Source organism: Triticum dicoccoides, chromosome 2B, assembly GCF_002162155.2.
Source record: "Triticum dicoccoides isolate Atlit2015 ecotype Zavitan chromosome 2B, WEW_v2.0, whole genome shotgun sequence".
Classification (NCBI taxonomy): Eukaryota; Viridiplantae; Streptophyta; class Magnoliopsida; order Poales; family Poaceae; genus Triticum; species Triticum dicoccoides.
Genome location: NC_041383.1, coordinates 818,071,483 through 818,088,413, shown reverse-complemented (window position 1 = coordinate 818,088,413; position 16,931 = coordinate 818,071,483). Strand labels below are relative to the sequence as shown.

The 16,931-nt window shown below is 43.2% G+C and overlaps 1 long non-coding RNA gene across 3 annotated transcripts; it reads right to left on the bottom strand.

The window, feature by feature from the left end:
• Positions 1-9,094: 9,094 nt before the first annotated feature.
• LOC119366588 lies at positions 9,095-14,776 on the bottom strand. 3 transcript variants are annotated; one of them, XR_005176067.1, is made up of 3 exons: positions 14,320-14,776; positions 14,186-14,219; positions 9,095-13,894 (listed from the first exon to the last, which is right to left on the bottom strand). It is a non-coding gene; the product is annotated as an uncharacterized LOC119366588 (long non-coding RNA). The 3 variants fall into 3 exon arrangements; XR_005176068.1 differs by having other exon boundaries at positions 14,579-14,776; XR_005176066.1 differs by having other exon boundaries at positions 14,186-14,776.
• Positions 14,777-16,931: the final 2,155 nt, after the last annotated feature.

Here is a 16,931-nt window from a genome sequence, read left to right as displayed (position 1 = left end):
GTATGGTTGATTCGTGCATTGATCCTTGGGCAGATGCTAGATTTAGTTGTAGTGGTATCTATTTGTGCTGGATCTGTGTAGGTTGAGTAATATGATAATGATGAACACTATTGATTCGTAGCTAGTTGTGTAGGATTTGTAGCATGCTAGAGTAGCTATTTGTGATGAACACAATGGATTCATAGCTAGTTTTGATGTTGTGGTAGCTATTGGTGATGGATTCATATCTAGTTGGCATGTATGCTCCTACTTTCATGGATCGGCCAGTTCCTATGTTGTAGTACTGTGTGTGTTATGCTATGCGTGATATGATCGTAGGACATGGCCATGCAGACGCAAGATCTTAGTCAGGCCCTTGTCCTGTCGGACAACCAGTTTGAGGCAACCTATGTCGAGGACTGACAACCCCTCGTCGATCAAAACATGCCTACTGATTCAGAGGTGTTCGAGGTTTCACCTTCCTGCTTTGTGCATGTTGTGCTCGTTGAGCCAACTGCCAATTCTGTTGCCTCTGCACTGAAGGCCAAGAAGGATGGTAGGGGGAACAACATGAAGTGGCAGTCGTTCATGTCCACATTCATGCTGAACAAGATGTGAGAGCTCATATCTAGTGGGGTTACAACTGACAAGGGCTTCAAGAAGGTGCACTTGAACCCCGTTGCGAAGCAGGTGTTAGAGTTCTGTGCCTAGGAGGTGACCGCCACCCAGGTGTACAGCCACCTGAGGAAGTGGAGAGCTCGATGGATCCAAGTGTCCAAGCTTAGAGACCTTAAGGCGCCTCCTGAGATCATAGCACTTGCTCTATCGTTCTCAAGGTAGAGCACTACACCAGTCATGTTGCGGTTAGCTCACTGTCCTCTGGTTTTGCACACTATCATTGCCTTGTAGCAACTAACAACCCTTCTGCTTCTATCTTAGGACAACCTAGGATGTTGAGTTCCTCAACACACCCATCCACAACTAGAATTAGATGCAACACATCTTCTTCTTCGGCCTGGCAACCAGGAAGCACATGCCATGGGCTCCAGTGAGCCTCTCGGTTCTGCCATGCCGGAGTTCCCAGCCAGCCCGGACGCAGGGGCGGTCCTTGATAGCCCTGACAAGCTATTTGAGCATGTCCCTGTGCTCGATAGGAAGAGGGAGAGGGGCGGCCTGATGGAGGAGGAGATCAGTGTCTTCAGCAGCATGACTGAGATAGTGAAGGAGGTGGCAACCTCCATTAGGGTGAGAAAGGCCGTCAACATCCACCCTGGCCTATATTGCGCCATCATGGAGCAAGGTGTCTTCAGCGATGAGGCTCTCATGGCAGCTCTCAGCCACCTGCTAGACAACAAGGCTCAGGGTGTTGGGTTTGTTGCCATGGCAGACGCCCACATGGTGATGTGGCTCAGGAGCTGGTTGGGCAAGCACTACTACTAGAGCTTGGTGCTGGTTACCATGTGCATGATCCTCGACGATGATGGCAATGGCGATGGCGAGAAGGATGACGATGACGATGATGACATATATTTTGTGTAGCTAGGGCCTGAAAACAATCTGATGGTCTGCATATTTTGGTGAGGTGGTATATACTAACCCCTCACGGTGATCCTCAGGGTGATCACGAACTTGCGGTGGTAGGATGACACCCTCTTTTGGATGTGGGTGATGGTAGGATGACACCAAACTAGTGCTAGGTTAGAACTTGCTATGCCATATTGTCATGCATGCTTACTATTTCTGCTTCTTCGCTTGCTTCTTGATTGTTCTTTTTCTTGCTGCTTCAACTGCTGCTCTTGTGCACTGCTAGGAAAAATGGTATGTGGTGTTCGTCGGGAGGGCACCAGGGGTTTACAGTTCATGGGAAGCTTGCAGTGAACAAGTGGCATCTTACAGCAATAGCGACCATAGATGGTTTAAGACAAGGCAGGAGGCTGAAGGAGCTGACGACAACTACGTGCAAAAGCATAGAGCTGGCGTGGTTGAAGTTGGCAACTTTTGCAGTTGCCAAGCTGGCGCCACGCCTTGAAGTGAAGAACTTCATCATCATTGTGCAGTTCGTCGCCACCCTTGGCATTGGCGTGCTAGATGTGATCATGTGTGAGGTAACCTCACCACATAGGATACACGGTTAGCACACCTCGTGCCATGTGTGCAACCAAACAGCGTGCTTATGTGTGAGTTCAGATATTGCAGGAACACCGTGTTAAGCTATCTCCTAATAAGAGAAAACTAGATGCGAGCAACCAAATAATGCGCATATGATGCATTACAACCTGCATTTCCTCACCCAAGCTCTCTTGACACAGGGTAAGCTAAGCCAGCCCCAACTGCTACGCGCGCCAAACACGTCCTACGTCTTTCTGTATTTTGGTATCTCCAGCCGTATGTATTTCCAGAGGGAGAGCGAGTGCTTTGTTAGGGGGGGGCTGCTCCATTGCTCATAGTGATACTTATGATACGCCATGACGGCTACTCAAAGAGGTTGCATAGCTGGAAGTTTGAAGTGATAATTACTTTGGCTGTGTCTAGAACAAAAGAAACCTATAGAAAATTTGAAGAACTAGGATTCTTGTAGGAAATATTCCTTTGATAATGTTCAGAACAAAAGAATTGCCATCAAAGAAACCTTTGAAATTCCTATGGTTTCTATGAATTGGAGTATTTCAATGTAATAAATTTTGGAGGGAACCAAACATGAAGTCATACCTCATGTTTTATTTTCTTAGTGGCTACAATTTCTGTGCTTTTCTCTCATGACAAACAAACCACAATTTTGGGTTCCCTTGTGGTTTTAATTCCTGTAGTAACCCAGGCTACGTGGCATCTCAATTTTGGCATCTTTTTCTTCTATTCCTGTGTTTTTGAGTTTCTGTGTTTTAAGTGGACCTTTCTGTCACTTGGTGATCAATATTCTTTTTTTTGCATGGGAACACATGTCGCATTTATATCATAAGGATGATAGTACAAACCACGAAAACACCGACCTGACACGACTGAAAGACAACAGAATGGTAGCCTTTGCAAAAAATAAACACCAGTCAAGAAAGAAAATTACAATCAAGAACGAAGAATCCCTTTAGTTTGACACCATTACCCTTCACCTGCCTCCGACACCACCACAACAACCACCAAAGAAAAGAAAATGATGGATCACCTGGACACGCCATGAAACACTAGATCTAGCACCCGGTTAGGACTAATACGTCGGAGGAGGAAACTATACTTAGCCATGAACGATGGAAACAACACAGGATTCAACATCTTCCAGATGATGCTGATGCTAACCACAATCTACATTCGCTCCTGGCCAACCTCCCAAGCTCCAAGCCGGCGCTGTAGAAACCGTTGTCGCAACGGCGAAGCCCGAGAGCACAAGTCGACAACGAGGATGTCGCCAGCGCAGCGCCATTCCAGTTTGAACAGACAAGTTTCCAAACTCATCTTCAAGCATAGGACCAATCGCCTCGTTGAGGAAAGATGTGAAACTTCTTTATTCGGCGCCGCCACTGAAGCCAAGACTACAAATGACCGAAAACCAAAGCTACCGGGGCGTAACCTAAAGGTACCCGATCCACACACATAGATCCGATGACCCCACTCATCACTGACGACCGAGATCGCCGTTGGAGAGAAGCTGCTGGAGAAAGGCGGCAGATGGACTCTCCTTGCGGCAACAAGGATTTCTTGTCGCCCGGCCGAGAGGAAAAATGACTCATTCGGCAGAGCGCACTTGGAGTAATATTTTCCCTGGAAGCCAATTCTTCAATGGTCATAAACACGATTTTATTGTTATGGAAGCATAACAAAAACAATAGGGGGTAGAGTACTTTGCAGCAAATTGAAATTCATATGAAACATTATTTACTATGGGAAAATAGGGAATATTCCTAAAATAGCGGGTGTAATTGCTCATAAATCTCACAATATTAGCGTCGGAATATTAGTTGCGAGAGAAAACAAACGCAGGCATCGTGACATGCAGAAGCGGTCCACCAAATTAGCGATTCAGTCCGCATAATCTCTCGCCTGGACTTAGTAGCAGATGATGTAACGCATTGAACAAGAGGGTGTAACTGAACCGGGGTTTCAGACAATGGAGAAATACAAGGAAACAAATCGATGCGCTTAATTCCTTCCCAAAATATATTTGGGAAGAACTTAATGTAACTTTAACCCACAGTAAACATCCTCAAAAATATATTTGGCAACAACTTAATGTGACTTTAATCCACGTTAATTGATGCCGATTGCGTCCTCTATAAAATGCTACCAATTACATGTCTTTGGCACCACCATATCATCCATCACCAACCATCTGCCCATCGATTAGATCGATCGATCAACCACATCTTCTTACCTAGCTGATCAAATCTAGACCAGATTAGATGAGGAGGTCTAAAGTGCTGCTGCTCTTCGCCATCGCCTTGATCATGATCTCATCCGGTGCGTGCATCTGCATATGCATGGTCGATCATGTGTTATACTATATGAATTCACAATTTCACACTAAGTATATTTTGCATGTATGCAGGTGCGGATGCGTGGTGTAAATATGACGCCATCCTTCCGAAGCACTTTTGCAAGCAAGAAGGGTGCACAGCCAATTGCCAGAAGCATCTGCAGGAGTACGTGTGCCCGGACTGCATCAGGCTCGAGTCCGCCGCCTGCATGAATGATGGCTCGCTTGCGCCGTTGGACGGGGCTTGCTATTGCCACATCTGCTCCAAGGATTAGTCCATCCTGTTAATTTCCATGTCTGCTAATCCGCAGATTGACCGTCCATGTTAGGGACATGCCTATGCAAAATGTAGAGTTAATTCTACTTCTTCTCGCAATAAAACTCTTGTTTATTCTGAGCAAAATGTAGAGTCTTTTTTGTGGGGGGTTACAATCAGTTTCACATAATCTAATGACCTCTCGCAATAAAACTCTAGTCAATTCTGCGCAAAATGTAGAGTTGTGTAAGTACGCTTGAAGATTGAGAAAATATGATAACTAAAGTTGAGGCCTGCAATTTGTGTTGGCTGCATCTATGTTTATCCAAACCTAAAATATGCTTTCTTTCTTTCTGAAATATGCTTAGGAGTGACCTCAGGCAGAAAAGTAGTAGTTCGGTTACTGACAATGGGGAAGACAAGGGGGTCTGTCAGGAGTTACGACTCCCCACGATCTACGATATAAAAGTGCTTGCTTATCCTCTTGATAATCTTTGAAACTGATATTTTTTTTCCAGTAGTGCATGGTTTGGTCCCTCTTAAAAAGAGTTTTATTAATTTGGCCCCTTCTAACCTTAGATCTTGGCTCAGTCCCTGGTTATTTGCCACTGAAAGTTCTCTGTTGCTCTGTATTTTGTTTTGCACATATACAAAGATGGTAAGTTTTTGCTCTTTTTTCATATGTACAGAGCACAAGTGATTGCTATATATACAAAGAGCTCAATGTTGATGATTCATTAATCAATGTTCCTTCAGTTTGCTCAAAGAAGAGTAGTTGCTGCTTGCTGTATAAACATTTCGTGATGAATGTAGCTGGATTATTAATTAATTAATTAGAAATTCATTTGTGCACTCAAGGAAAAAATACTGCTTGAATTTCTTTACCTTGCACAGTGTGAAATCTTGTTTGGTGCGGACAATCAAATCATCAGTTTTGTCAAAAAAAATTGTTATGCAATGTTTGTCATAACATGAATAATTATAGATTAACCAGTCTTTAATGAGGTCCTTATCAATTAGCAGTATGTAGACAATCTCCCAGCTTTTCGGCCTAACCTTTTAGGGGCATTTCAGTGATTTAACCTCACAGCCACAACTAACACAACTAGTTTACCAAGTCGCTTTACACCATTTCACATCACATAGTCCAAAAATACCTTCACACGGCTGGTTGGCCACAACTATGGGTTACAAACTCTTTTTTTTCTGAAAAAATGGGTTGGGAACAATTGCTTTCTAAAAAACCATTGCCTAAACAAACATCGGAAAATTCAAGTCGCTCATAAGCTAGTCCCTAGTAAATGTGCTATAGAAAATCAGAATTCCTCAAATGATTAAAACCCTGTGTGTCTTATTGTGGAGCCACGTGTCAGTCTTTTCTTTTCTAGTTTAACCCCTCAAACTATGTGAGAGAAATGATAAAAAATTTTCCTTATTGCTTATTCTTAGCACTCTGGCCTGCTCTTTAGATTTTTCTGTTAAGGTTCCTTCTCATAAACTCACAAAAAAATATCCCTTCTCATAATGCTCGAGGGTCCTTACTGCTACCTTTTTTCATAACACGTTGTACAATGCACGATGCTTGGGGGAGATGTTTAGAGAAATAAACCAGTATTTCTTTAAGCACCGGTGCTTCTTTATAGAGGGTAGACTCTGAATTAGGCTTCTAGACCCATGTTTTTCGTACATTGGAGATGCCCAGCGATAGACCACTAGTTAATACAAACGACACTTACAATTGACTTGAGGCATATAACACATATATTTCAAAGTGTCAGGTCTGGAGAATCGATCTCTGTATGGCTAGGATGGTAGTGGTATCACCGGCCCACGAGAGATCAAACTACAGGTTTGCCGATTAATTTGGTATCTCAAAAGGGGGAATATTATTTCAGTGGAGGTGGCGTCCCGTCGATAAAGAGACACATGTGATGACTTCGTAAATTTGAAGACCCGACTTGCCGGCTCATACCCTCGGAGGTGCAGAGATGAGTAGGGTGTGCATGTATATGTTCATACGATGTGTATATTTGTGTGTATGTGAACGTTTCTGTTTGTACTATATTTCTAAAAAAATAGTTAGATCCATACATGTTTTGTTACCTTTATTATACCACAACGGAAATTACAATTCATATATGTGACATCAAACAACATCTCGGACAACATGTTGGCTTACATCCCAAGCAACATCAAAACACCGGTATTTTCGTGACCACCTATTCTCATGCTATTTTTTTCAGGTAGTAGGAGCTCATGATCCCCGTACATGAGCTTATAATCGTGCCCTCGTGTTGAACTAGCAATTATGGATAGTGGTGGATCATAGGAACATGACTCGGGCTCGGGCAATGAATGGTGTTCGATTAAACCAACATGGAGCGGGCACATGCCATCTGCATGTTGTTAGGAAATTGTTATTTAGAGAATACTAGATGACCCGTTGCGTCAATTGGCCCAGAGACCAGTACAAGTATTTTTAGCTCACGCACACTTGGCATTTTTTCGTTATAAGGCGCCACATTTTGTCCTATCCCCCTGCGCGATCTGCCCTAAAGGATGAGATCAACATATTTATTGATCCTTAGTGTCCCTTTTTCGGTGATCTAATCATTATTCAGAAGGGACACTGCATGTTCCTAGATGCTCTGGATTACAAATCTGGTGTGAGTTTTCTTTTGTCCTTCACTTCAGTGGAACTATCAATGTTGGACAGCTCAGAGACTATACATGAAAATTTAGTTGGTGTAATTTGTGTTCAAACTTGGTACCTGTTTCCTTAAATCTAATTGCACAGCTCAGTGGACAGGCTCGGCTTGCCTGAAGCTTGACTTACTTGCCTATGGGGCAACATCGGTTGGGGAATGTGTAATTGTGCTTAAGAGAAATGCTAATCTGCACTCAGTGTGGCGATCGTTCTTAGTTTTTATTACAAGTACCATTCTTAGTTATTTTACATGCTATAAGAACTAAGTTATGGCTTTAGTGTTATACTGGTGTAGTCGGTGGAATAGAATAGTTCATCGAGATGATAATTGACAAAAACAAAATTAGGGACAAATTGTTTACAATATGGTTTATTCGAGTAGTATTAGCTCTTGATCCATTGGCATGCTAACTAATTTGTGATATTGACTGTTGTTTCAGATATACATTAGTGGAGATGTGCCTTGCATCAGATTAAAATTTGTTTGATCATGCCCATGCCATCAATTTGACTATTTGTATTTCTAAAAGTAAACAAAACGTCTCCATTGTTTCTGTGTCCACAATCTATGTCAATTAATAGTCACGTCGTGTCAAAATCATTACGTCCTCAGCCAAGAGTGGATAGATGAACATACCTTTATTATTTGTTTGCTATTGTTTGTTCTTGAGACATGCTTGTTGAGTTAGGGGCCCTTGATAAGAAAAACCTGCCGTTGCAACGCATGAGCATGTTTATTACTCATTATTCAAGTACCCAAAATGCCCTGAACTAAAATATGTCTAGATACATTCTTTTCTATTTATTTTGATGACAAGTATTTTCGGACGGAGGGAGTACTATTTCTTTTCTTGAAACGTAATATCTCTAGTAGGTGGTTTTTTTTCTTTTCTTGAACGCCATCTTGTACCTAGCTTTGCTGGTAGTACACGTCGATGCTCAAATGGAACTGGTAGGGACTCCCACAATGCGTAAGTAGGTGGATGTGTTAGTGTTACTAGATGACCAATTGCGCCAATGGCGCAAAGGCCAAGAGTAAGCCATGTATTGAAAGAGTGTACATTAATATTATTCGGGCACATATTGAAACATATGAGAAAAATTTCCACTTACTATAAGTACAAGCGATGCAATATCCATATAATGTACAAGGACATATCAGTATTAACAGAACCGTTAATTAGTCAAACACAAATCCACACCCGAGAAGCACATGGCACAGGGTTGAAACTTTTAAGCCTCGCATTCCCAAGCAATCTTAAGGAGGGCCAACAGAATTGAAATCACTGATGCAAAGTATCGGCAGTTAGTAATATTTATACACACAACTTCTTTATTGTAGTCATATGATGATGAAATCAGTACGTAAATCAGCACCAAGGATAGCCGATCAGACAAACAAAAATTCTGCATCCCACTGAACAACACTATTGTGCAGGACTCATTTTAAAAGGCCCTCAGTTCTAATTTCAATAAGAGCTTGAAGCTTTGGAGCCAAGGCTACGAACCTTCAAATCCAACCAAACATCTTACCATGCAAACACGGTAAAATGGGAAAGAAAGACTCTAAACATGACGCATCAAAAGCGTAAAAAAATGTTGAACGACCTGGGCGTGAGGAGTTGTGCCTCGACCAGCCAGGTTTTTAAAGCATGTGTATGTGATAGTTTAATGCATATATATGATGATAGACAAAGAGGAAGCAATGATATTGCTTGATGGTAGCATATATTGATCTCGTAGTGCTGATACATACTGTTCTAAGAAATTTACAATGAGTGTAAGCAAATAGAAACTTAGTTTTGATACATAGTGTTTTAAGAGAACCTCGTGCTGATACATAGTATTGGCGCACCATATAGATGGTTGTAGTTATGAGCCGATGATCGTCAGGCAGAGCCGTTGATACGTATGCCCTAAATATCCATTGGCGGTCCATCATTACCTAAAGCAGTGATTCCTTCAATATCATCGTCCAGGCCCCAATAATATCTGTTTGTCTGTTGGAGATCATACTCTGACTGTGTAGTTGCATCATTCAGACGATCAACAACAACATATCTTACCTGTGACAAGACATGATTAAGATTGTTATCTTTGGATGTTGATCCTCCTGTGAAGTTGGCATATATTAAACGGTAAAGTTCTTTTGCTGCTATGTGATTTCCATTGAGGGTGCTAGATTTAGGTCGATGATGTTGTCATCTTGTGATCACTACAAATACAGAATCTTCTCCAACATTACTTAGGAGCACAAACCACTTCCTACAAAAAGTTCAATTGGGTCAAGCAAAGGGAATGAGAACCGAAAAGGATACAAAGGAGCAATATTTCCTGAAAGCATGCCTGGACCAACTCTTTATTGGCTGCAAGCGGTCGTGATGTTACAGCCTATAGCTCCAACGGCTCAAGATCATCTATGAATAAGGACCCTACACACATACTCCAACCTTTCAGTGACACATGCATCATATGACATTTAACAGTAGCAATGCGAGACTCATTATTTAGGTAAATTTCATGATATTAGGCATAAAACAACAATTCCTGCTATATAAACACAAGATTACAAAATTATGGAAGGTACTAAGGAACCATAACACTTTTCAGTAAGAACTTCATAGTGAGCACTAAAACTTAGACAACCAAACAAGGCACTTTAAAATGAACTATCATTTCAACTCAAATGTGTTAAGAAGTCCAGATTGATCACTCATGATCACTTTGTCCTGCTCAATTGAAGTGGTGATCAAATGCGTCAATATCATATCACTTTGGAGCTATAATCCAACAATGGTGAAGTATGAAATTCTGAAAAGATTACAATGGATCTTGAAAAATTAACATGACAAAAAGGTACTGGTGCCTTGCTCATATATATATGATCAAGGCCCCAGGAACATCACTTAACTAAAACATGACAAAAAGGTACTGTCAAAAAGCTACCAAGTAAGCTTCAGTGTGGCTACTGGCTACAAATCTCAAATTAAAACATGACAAATCAGGCCTGATAAATTAATAATCATGGAACTGAAATAGTACAAAGCTAGCCTGCCAAAAAACGCTGGATCCAAGAAAGAAAATAATGAAAAGAAACCCTGATGAACAATTTATAATCCAGTAATGTAAGTTATTACTAATTCTTCTAAATACAAATTAATGTTAAGTAATAATAGTCAAAAATGATAATAACAATTTCTACCAACACAAGATCTGAAGCTGAACAACCAATATAGCTCTTTATTTCCTTAGCTGCTCCAGGAGCCTTATTTGCATCTGTAATCAAATACAGGAGGCGCACAAACATACAATTCCCCATTACTTATTGTGTGTACAAGTAACGACAGGAAGCTTCTGCCTCACATAATCAAATTACATTTCGAAAACAAAGATGATATAAAAACACAAACTTAATAAGCATCTAAGTGCGAGTTTGCAACACAGAATTCTAATGCATTGGTATCATGAAAATCAACTCACACTTGACAAAACTGAATTTTTGAATCAAGTTACTACTCCCTCCATTCCGAAATAATTGTCGGAGAAATGGATAAAAAACTAGATGTATCTATAACTAAAATACGTCTAGGTTCATCCATTTCTCCGACAAGTATTTCCGGACGAAGGAAGTATTATACATATATGTAGTGACAGGTTAATGATTTATGTCTTTATAAAGATGGCATTAGACTCCCATAGCTACACTCACCAATGAGATCTATGGCGGCATAAATCAAATGCGTGCTCAATCAAGGACCTTATTAAGCTGCACTGATTGAGGCAGTGCTAACTATATAATGACCAACTATACAAGAGAAATTTATACCATGTCATTAGTCTCCTCTCAAATTATCATTGTGCGGCGCTTTACTCGGCCAGTGTGGATTTGGCATAGTAAGGTTTTAAGAAGATAGCTTGAAATGTATGTGTTCGTCTCAGTACTCCAAGAAAAAGTAACACTGAAATTGTAGCTCACTTCTTGGTCTAGCTCACTAATCATTCAAAAGTGCATACACATACATACTGGATAACAAGGTAGAGAACACAGGTACCTGACGGTAGTACTGAAAAATAGTAGTCCACAATTATGAGTTATTAACAAGAAAAGTGGATGTCGTGTGTATTCAGGAATAATTATATCCATTACAGAGGTAATAACAGTACCAAGACTCGTACTACCATTGCTGAATAACAGAGTTGTAGGGTAAATAAATGCCACAACAGTATCTCGTTTCCTTGATATTAAGGGCAGGTATTAAGTGTCTAATGCTTAATCCTATATTTGCCAAATCACTATCGAGTATTTTGTTACAAATCACCAGCAAAAGCTCAAGCAAAATTCTAGTCCATATGCAATCCATGATGTATAATTATATGTGCTTTCACCATCTACTTAGACCAATCAGACATAATCACCTTAAAATTAGACTATGTGTTTTCTCTGAAAGTTTACCTAAAAATAGTAAACTACATGATAGCAGACATGTAGGTTAGCAAGCCTGTGTAAAGACATGGTTGGTTACAAAACTACATCAGTGCATTATATCTCTCGTCCTGGACGGACATGAGAGGAACGCTTGCATCATCTCGAGCTAATTGTGATGAAGAGCTCGTCATGACGGACTCCAAGTTGCAGAGCCACCTCCTCAAGCAGTGTGGATTTGGCGTGGCCGTGCACTGCATCCAGCACAGACTTGCTAACGCTTACCTAATATTTTTTTTCTTCCGTCTATTTAACATATTTCTCTTCGTATCCAGCTTGCAAAGAAAAGTGTGTTATAACCGTTTCTGTAAAATTTGAACAAATCAAAGCAAGTGTTCAGTTTATTTTTCACCATCTGTTCTTGGATCCTACTCTAGTTGTAAGGAGTTTGTAAAGTATGAATCATATTTAGCCAATAACATGTCACGTATATAATAACATCTTAGGCCAACAATGCATTTTAGGAGAGCAATATATCAATTTATCTATGATAGATGAGGAATGCATATAATTTTCCCATACATCAGAGCTAAAAAAGTTTAAACCTACAATTAATGAGCAAATCAAATTCCAATAAGTATGCAATGATGCAATGGCCAGGAGCTAATTTCATCAATATTGTAATCTACTTCTGTAAAGAAAGAACCTCATCAATATTGTATTTTGATTCCGACAGTCGTTCACTCCAGAAGTTAAGGTCCCACAGTGTACCAGATCATTGGCTTCTACAGAACAAAAATCTTTCACAGAGGCTTTTAGATCTTCCATATCTGCACTAAGAAAAGCAACAATTAAGACATATGTGTATTTCAGCCTAGTTCCTAGCCTTCATAAAAGGAAATATGAGAACAATAATTGATGAAGGAGATATAATGCTAATAGATAGGCCAAACGAGGACAGCACGCCGATTGCTTGTATACAGCCGCGGGGTGCCGATCCAGCACGCACCCCAACGACCATGCTTGTGTCTGATTCAGCGTTGTGCTTACGTCAAAGGTCCACCGGGCTGACCGGCGCTCCTCGCGCCACGGGTACAAAAAACAACCATCTCGAAATGGCTATCCACCTCTGTTCCCCGTGCTTGCTGCTGCGTGTGTCCCCTCGTGCTTGTTCTGTGCATTTATGTTGGATTGCTACTACTGAGCGCTGGGTGCTGGTCTGTTTATGGTCTCCATGGTGACCTTCTGGCTTGTGACGCCGCCATTTCACATCAGCAATGTTCACCTTCAGTTCAGGATTCTCAAAACTATACCTCATATGGGCGAGTACCAAGAATTACTATTTGCATATGTAAACAACAAGAGGTGCTCTGCCAGATTCTGAAGCACATATATTACAACAACATGCATTGGTTTGGGCATATATAAACAATGATCACCTAGTCTACTGGACCCTAGAATCAAGAATTAGTAAGAAGCTAAGAAAACTGGGCACACCCTACAAACATCAGAGACGAATTAACATGCATATATATCTGTCCCAAAGTAGTAGGCAGGAAGCAAACCACCAGCACAAGCACACGCAAGCAAGGAGATCCTTTATTAGGACGCAACAAGCCTTCTTTTTCTTGGGAGCTCCTAGAGAGTTAAATTAGAGTACTGGTACAGAAATAAGAAGAACATGCTCAAACATAAATAACAGGATAGGAGTTCAAACTTGAAAATTAATCTCCGGCTACTACAACTCTAAAAGATTGTAATAGAATATAGCATTGCTAGAAACAAGATTTATTAATCTAATGCAAAGAACATCAAAGAAAACTACTTGGCTGGTTTTATCTTGAACAATGTGATTCCCAGGAACCAACACAGATTTTCTGTCTCCCTCAAAACGAGTTAGCATATCAAACACAGTACATTGTATCTACTCTTGCAGAAAAATGAGAAGAGATTGAATAGTAATATTCTGGTACCTCTAGGCTCATCCTTCTGAGGAAACATTGCAAAAGATCCGATGAAATTGGACACCCGCCCAAACGTCGTCTCGGACATGGACTGGTCCTAAACCTGCACAACACAAGCATGATTTCAGGTTGTCTTTTTTCAGAGCACACAAGAAGAGAAGCAAACAAGACAACAAATCCATGAATAATGATCTAAAATAAGTGATGCGACGGCTATATATATGCAGAAAAAATCGTGTGATCGCAATCTCTTTATCAGTCACACTGTGGCCCTGCTGTGCTGAAGTCAGTCAGGACCAGTTTGCCAAGTTGTCCAAATAAAATCTCAAGATTCCCCAATCAACACAACAAAGAGGCTAAACAAGCACACAAAGTAGGCATGATGTTTACTCACGTTGGCCTTACTGGAGCTCCCTTCTATACTTGCCCTGTTTAGTAAAAACATAAAACAAGAAATCCAAATTAGATTAAAGAACCAGGGGGCAAGAGGTAGAAAAAAACAGGGGAGGAAGATTGGGGAACGACGACCGGCGAGCTGCAGCCCATAGTGATGGTCGGCTCCATTCCACCATGACGCGAGCGACGCCGGAGCTCCGGCCTGGCTGCTCCTTCCCCATGCCCGTCCTACTCACCCTCCCCTGCTCCTCCTCACCAAGCATGAAGACCACACCAGCCATGCTCTCTCAGCCCGATCCAGAACCAGGATGTGTGGTGGCGCCAGATCGAGAACGCGGGAAGAGAAAGAGGTCGGGGAAGAGAGAGGGCACAGAGGGGAGAGGGGGAGTACCATTCAGCACGTGCTTTTCCATGGAGGCGACCTGCGACCGGACCAGAACCACAGCGCACAACGCCGGAGATGCGCTCGTCCCGCTGAGCACCGAGAGGGCAGGGAGGAGGAGAGGGCGAGCGGAAGCGATCTGGATGGCGGCAGGGCAGGGAGGCGGGAGCGGGTCGAGGGGGAGAGAGAGGTGAGGCAGGAGGAAGAGGAAAGGGGGCGGCGCGAGTGCGGGAGGAGCAGCAGCTCCCTTCTATAGTCCGGTGCATGAAATGACGAAAATACCCCTGGCGGGGCTCCGAATTTACAGGCGGTGGCACGAACGAGCTGTATCCATTCATAGCGATTTAAAGACGACTTGGAGGCAACGGTTGTGACTACGAGTTCTTCAAGGTTTATATGTTCAATTATGGTTGGTTATCCGGTCAAAATCATTGAGCGCACTAGCTAGCTACTCGAACCATGCATATATACCACCTTGGGCAACAAAGATTGCCCAGCGCGCGACCAGCATATACACGGTAGCACAGCACAATGCACGGGAAACCACTGGCCGGAGTGCTCGCCGCCGCCCTTCTGCTCTTGGCATCCGCCTCTCCGGCCGTGGGAGCGTACAGCGGCAAGGGCGGAATCAGCGACACCGGGGCGGGGGCGAGAGCTAGAGCTCCTGTTCCCACGTGAGTCATGCCGCGGGCACGCTGGCCCGTTCCGGTCTAAGGTGCCGTAGCCGACGCCGTTTCCCCCAAGGAGGCTGTCCGCCCAACTCAGCTCCGGCTCCACCTCATCCTCCGGACGCCTCGTCAAGAAGCATACAGTCAACCATCAGCCATATGCATCTTCGTTGTCGGATCCTCTACCCAAGTATATATCTTTTCACTATCATGTCAGCTTTGGAGTACCTTGCAGCTTTTTCTCCCTTCTCGCAAGGTGACTAGGGAAAGAGTTCCTCACTTCAATCTTCATCGGCGAATCCGTGGATTCACCTTCCCCCCGCCTGTCGCTCCGGCGGTCGGTGGCGGGGAGGGTATTCCTGGTGCCTCGGCTTAGATAGGTAGGGTTTTAATTCTCACAAGGACAGCTTTCAGACGGATGACAGCGCTTTTTCTTCGAGTCGGTCTTCGGGGCTCCTATCCTCCTCAATTTTGTTCCCCGGGACGGATTAGACGGAACTCCAGCGTTGATTCCTGCTAGCTCCTTAGAGCGGCGATGTTAGTGTTTCTCATTGTGGGTACACAATGGCGAGATTCAGTGTCCAAATCTTCATATCAATTCAAGGACTCGATGGCGACGACTGCGGGTCCCGAACGTTGGTCCTTAGGGACACGCGTAGGAGGATTTCCCGGCTGTCATCTATAAGGTTAAAGTCGGCTCCGGTATGGGAGGGGCCACAAAGGCGCGTCGACGGCTTGTGCTGGCGGTGGCAATGGTCGTTCGATTGTCCATGGATCTCGATGTAATTTTTATTATGTTTGAGGTGCTTTGTACTTTCGGTAAGTTTTATAATAGATTTGATTTTTTTGCAAAAAAAAAAATCATAGTACCATATATATCAAGAATAAAACAAACATAATCATACATCCATTCGGAATCTGAAACAAACTAAATCTTCGAGATAGATTCTCTCCCGGGGAAGGAGAGCAATATCTTCTGTTTAAACATACGTACGTAAATCGATCGCTCTACCTCGTGTGCCTGCCCTGCCGTTATATATTCGCTCGACCGGCGGCTGACTATTCCGACGACATGGACGAGGACGACTATAAGATCTACCCATCCCCTCCGCAGTCGCCGCCTGTTTTTCCCTATGTGGGAGCCGGCGGCCCGGCGCTGGCAGCTTCTACACTCGTCCCACGTCGCCGCTGATCTTTGCAGCGTCGGCTGGTCCTGTTGGCGCCGGCGGCTATGACCACACGTCGCTGTTCTCCTCTTCTTTTCCTTGGATGACCCTAGCCTTTGGAAACGGGGAAGTAACTCCGGCTGCTTCTCCTTCTCCTTGGTCGAACGGGGTAGCTCAGGCGGCCGGCTGTTCGCGAACGGGGTAGCTCAGGCGGCCGGCCTCGGTGGATACTTCGACGGCAGCAGGCTGCAACTCCAGGCGTCGCCCGGTCTGCTTTGCGCGCACCCGCTACAGACGGCAAGCTCGCAAAAGGAGCCATGGCAGCTGACGCCCGAGCAGTCGATCGCGGCGGACAAGCGGATCTACGGCCCCAGGAGGCGGCCCAGGCTGCCGGTGTTCCAGGCCATCTGGCCCACACAAAGTCTATAGTATACTTTATGGGTAGCTTATTGTGTCATTTTGGCGATCAACATAGATTAGGTCAAGCAAATGCTTGTAACCTTGGGTGTGATTAATTGCAAGTAGTAC